Here is a 5,884-nt window from a genome sequence, read left to right on the forward strand (position 1 = left end):
AGAATAACTGCTGCATCCCTAGAGAGACTATAAAGTAATAGATTAACAACCTTATAATTATAGTTGGGGTTGACTATTAAGACGAATACTAATAAGCAAGGGTAAGGTATTAAGAAGCCCTTAAGCCAATAAGAACCCCAGGAACCTAGGCTACATGGCTAACTAAGTACGATTATGCAGCCATAGAAGTAGAGACCCATTACGTCCTAGAGCTTTAGAGGCTAGACTCAGTTAAAGAAAACTTTATAAAAGTAGTTATCCATGTCGCACCTATATAGGTAACGACCTTCCAATAATATGAAAGTAAGGATACAGCTATCTTATAGAAGCATATAATGAAACTCTTCTAAGACCATATAATCCTTTAGTACCTAATTAAGGGTAAATAAAAGGGCGCTTTTACTACTATAGGATTATCTCTCACTAAAGGTGGTGAAACCACCTAGGCCATAGACAGGGACGCCTCTCTTATAGATAAAGCAGCATTATTTAAATCCTAGGGAAGACCTCGTAAATAATAATTAGTTAGTCAAAGTACTAGAACCAAGCGGTCCACAATTATAGATAATAAGCTAGTAGTAGCTAGTAGCCTTAAGTGCCCTACTTATAAATAGCGCCATAGTCTACAAGACTACTTCTACGCCTTCCTAGAAAAATAACCTAAATGGTTCAAGCCAAGGCCTGGTATGGTTGCCCTAATAAAATTTAGGCTAGAGAATGACCTAGAGCTACAAGAAAGCTTAAGGATGGCGAAAAGGCTAAGATCTTAAACTATAAGAATTAAACTATTACATACTCCCACTCCAACTCAAATTACTAAGGCTAATGATAAATAACTAGATAGACATAAGATTACTAAAATCCTAGTAGTCTTTTAAGCTATATCCTTCCATACTAACCTAGACACGTACCCATTGCGATGCTTAGCTATCCTAGATTTAGGCACAACCTACCACATCTATAACGATATTAATTACTTTATCTCGTACAGGGCACCGTCGCTAGGAGATTTCGTATGGGCTGGGAACACATAAGTATGGATTAAGGGATATAGGAGTATTCATCTCAACGTATAGAGTGTAAGTGGCAATTAAATAATATGGCTAGATAATATTGCCTATTACCCCGACCTACTCTATAACCTAGTATCGTTCTGATTACTCCAAAGGCAAGGCCTTTGGTAGGATACTAGGGCAGATCCTACAACTCTCAAATAAAGAGATAATATAGTGCTAGTAGAACTTCAAGAGTTGCATGGATAATAGGTGCTAGAATATAGAGAAGCCCTAGTGGTCTATACTTTTAATACGAATGCTACACTTATAGCATATAGGTTCAACATAAGCACTAGACAAAAATTATAGAAGGTAGATACATTAACCTGGCATTAATGATTAGGCCACCCAGGCCCTCAGGCTCTCAAACACCTCGTCCAGCAATCTAAGGGGGTAAGGATCAAGGGGCTCCCCACAGCTAAGTATAACGCCTATGGCAAAGTAAAACTAAGATAACAAATACGCCGACAGCCTAGAGAGATTATAGACGGCCCTAGAGAACGCATTATAATTGATTTCCATAACTACAAAGTAGAAAGCTTAATAAAGGAAAAGAGCCAAATGCTAGTCACTAATTAATTCTCTAGCTTCATTTGGGACCTCTACTTTAAGGATAACCACCCAGCACGCTTAATCATTAAACTTCTAAGCATGTTCATACTATTCATAAAAGTACAATTTAACGTCACGGTAAAAGTTATTAAATTAGATAATGAGATCTTCTCTATTAAGGTAGATATTAAGAAGTGGTGCTCAGCATAAGGCATTAGAATTAAGCCTTTAGCACTAGATACCTAAGCATAAAATGGAGGGGCTGAATGCTTAGGGGGCGTGATTAAGGAGAAAGCTCACGCAATACGCCTTAATTCGAACCTACCCTGGCAAATATGGCCCGAGATCGTGCGAGCGGCAGTCTACCTCTATAATTGAACACCAAATTACGCGAATTAATGGCGGTTACCATACGAAGTGTTCTTTACGACAACAGCCTTTTAAAATGGCGTCGTCACCCAACTAAGGAAACCTAATCAAGCTCACCTAAAAGTATATGGCTGCAAAGCGTTTACAATAACTAATAATATAAAACGTAGTAAGAGTAAGCTTTAGAGGCTCAACCCTAAAGCATGGATTGGATACCTTATTAGCTACCAATTAACTAACATCTAGAGGATCTAGATCCCATTACTCGCAAAGACGATTAGCACTCACGATATTATATTTAACGAACGCACTATATTTTCAGGCAAGACTAAAGACCTTATAGATAATCTTATGCATAGCACACTAGAAGAGATAGTAGTCTAGGTATAAGTAGTAGAACTACCTTCCTTACCTCACTAGGATTAAATCATAGACTCGTTCTATAAGGATGAGATGATTACCAAGACACTAGAGGAAGACGCTAAAAAGGTCCCAGGATATAGGTAAGGCTAGAAGGTTAGTTATAATTATCTAATACCTCTAATAACACCACTACCAGTCACACTCCTTGCACAATCAATGGTAGGAGATAATAAAACTAAACTATATCTAGTAGTGTAAATAGGGCAATTGTAGATAAGTCTATGGGCTACTATATTTATAGTAGGCACCGAAGCCGGCAGTACTAGTAAATATAATGGCAAGGTTCTTAATAAGGCGCAGCTTCAACGAATAATTATAGTAGGCAGGAAACCACACTAGAGCATACTACTAGAGCCACCCAAAAGTTAAAATAAGCTTAAGGACCACCCTCTCTATAATAGGTAGAAGGAAGCTAAGCAATCCCATCTATAGAGCCATAAGGAGATGAGGTCTTAGAGTGAAGTTGCTACGGCTCTAGTAAAGGTAGTAGGTCATTAAATCCTTAACTATATGTGGGTATATACGTACAAGTTTAATAAGCACCATTAATTATAAAAGTGTAAGGCAAGGCTAGTGGTAAGAGGCGATTAATAGTGACACCTTACCTTATAAGAAACTTATACTATAACACTAGTAGGGCGATTATTTTATATGCTCATGGCAATATCTACACGATTTAACCTAGAGTTAATTTAATATAACGTTACAAATACCTTTATATATGCCAGGCTTAATAGAGAAATCTATATAAGAATACCTTACGGCTACTCACGAGTAGGGACTATCCTACAGCTACACAAAGCACTCTATAGATTGTATATCTCTCCACTACTATAGTAGAGGGAGTTCACAACCACTCTCTATAATATAGGCTTTTATACGGTACCTCACGAGCCATACTATCTAATTAAAGAAGGCATTATCATCTTCTTCTATATAGACGACATAATTATCACGTATTATAAAGATTAGGAGTAAGCGGCCAACACTACTAGAATAGATCTAAGTACTAGGTTCTCCCTTACTAGTGGGAAAGACCTTCAGTGGTTCCTAGGAATTAAAATTATTAGGGACCGCTTAAATAGAAAAATCTGGCTTTTACAGGTATTATACATTAATAAGATCTCCCATCTTATTAAATAATATGAGATGCGGCATGAAACACTAATGGCAGCGATTAAGATATTCCTACGAATTAGGCTTGCCAGTAAAGCTGAAGTCAATCAATATTAATAAAAGATAGGATTAATCCTATACGCTGCTATAACCACGCGACCGGATATTGCTTTTATAAGCTCCCAATTATCACGATTCCTATCCAACCCAAGTAAAGAGCATTAAGTGGCTACTAACCAAGTTCTCCTCTACCTTACTAATACTAGATCACTAGCTCTTCAGCTCGGGGGTGTAGATACCCTAGAAGTGGTAAGTGACGCATTATTTATAGACAATACACTCAACCGTAAAAGCTCCCAAGGATATATTATTAAACTATTCGGTAGTCTAATTGCCTAGAAAGCAAACAAGCAAGACATAGTTACCATATTAACTATAGAGGCTAAATTACTAGCACTTTTATAGGTGGCAAAGGAGGCTTTATTTACCTCACGATTACTAAAGGAGCTAAAGATTAACCTTAGTAATTCCCTTATTATGATTAATTGTGATAATAAGCAAACCATCTAACTTGTCACCAAAGAGATTGCTAAGCTACAGACTAAGCTCCATTATATAGACATCCACAATTATTGGCTAAGATAAGAAGTCGCACTAGGAACGATTAAGGTAGACTATCAATAGTTAAAAGACATGGTCACAAATGGGCTTACAAAGGCCCTACCTACCAATAAGTGGAGCAAGTTTCTTGATAAATTAGGGCTTATAGGGATCAAGGACAAGATTATAAATAATGAGATTAACCTACTCAAGCTAGAGCAAAGGATGGGGGCTTTTAAAATTAAACTATAAAGGATGAGACTATACAATCACTAATAACTAGTCTCCAGCTTAAGGATAAGCCCAAGCTAAGGGGGTATATCTAATTATATAGTTATCTATAAGGTGGCTGGCGCACCTATACCTATTCCTAAAACGGTTTCTCCCTTACTTGGAAGGCATTTAATAAGAAAATAAGAAACTCTATAGAAACTATCACGATACACTTTAATCAATCATTCATCACTTTTTCATTAGATACTTAACGATTCTTATCACGGGATTATCTGACAACACCATATAATAGCACGATGTAATAAATATTAAGAGAAGGCTAATAGTTTATATAAAAATGAGTAGCTTTAATTTAGATATAAAAGTAAGCTTTTAAAGTTAACTATAAAGAATAACGTATCCGGTAAGCAAGCTATGTAGGTAAGTAAGCTACGTACCCTACCGACTTTTCACGTCACATCACCTTTTAATTATAATGGCTCAACCAACTACTTTACAATCGCCCTATAACGAAGGCGATATATCTCTAGCTATCTTAGCAATTAATTAAAACTAGGTTTAAAGTGGAAGACGCGCTATAATAATATATAAAGTCCCTAAAAGTACGCTCCATAGCCGACACGCTAGAGTACTCCTATAACGTAATTCTAAGCCCAATTCAAAGAAGCTCAATAAGCTAGAAGAGGAGGTGATTACTAGGTATATCCTTGACCTAGATTCGTGAGGGTTTTCGCCAACCCTAGGTGCTGTTCGAGATATGGCGAATAGACTACTCGCTGAGCATAGCGCTGGCCAGGTAGGCAAGAAGTGGCCACGCAACTTTATTAAGCGGATAGAAAGCCTTACCACACGTTTTAATTAACTATATAATTGATAGAGAGCTCTATGTGAGGATCCTAAGGTAATTAGGGCGTAGTTCAACCTTATAGCGCGCATAAAAGCTACCTATAGGATCTATAATAAAGATACCTATAACTTCGATAAGACTGGCTTTATAATGGGTAGGATATTAGCTTAGCTCATTATTATAGGCTTAGAATAACGAGGTAGGCCAAAAGCAATATAGTAGGTGATCGTAAGTAGGTTACTATAATTTATGGAATTAACGCCACTAGCTGGGCTATCCTACCCTTTATTATCTTTACTGGCCAGGATCACCTCTCTACCTAGTATAAGGATAATAAGATACCACATAACTAGGCTTTCACTATTAGTGATAATGGCTGGACAATAAATAAGCTTAGAGTAGAGTGGCTAAGGCACTTTATTAAGCATATAGTAGAGCGTAGAGTAGGTACACGCCAGCTACTTATACTTAATGGCTATAAGAGTCATAACTTACTTAAATTTCAAACACTTTATAAGGAGAATAACATCTATACTCTCTATATACCATTATATTCATCGCACCTCCTATAGCCACTTAATATTAACTACTTCTTACCATTAAAGCGCGCATACAGCCGCTAGATTAAGGGCCTAATTTATGATTATATCAACCATATTACGAAGTTAGAGTTCCTACCAGCCTTCTA

Source organism: Paraphaeosphaeria sporulosa (assembly GCF_001642045.1).
Source record: "Paraphaeosphaeria sporulosa strain AP3s5-JAC2a unplaced genomic scaffold CC84scaffold_1, whole genome shotgun sequence".
NCBI classification, from domain to species: Eukaryota; Fungi; Ascomycota; class Dothideomycetes; order Pleosporales; family Didymosphaeriaceae; genus Paraphaeosphaeria; species Paraphaeosphaeria sporulosa.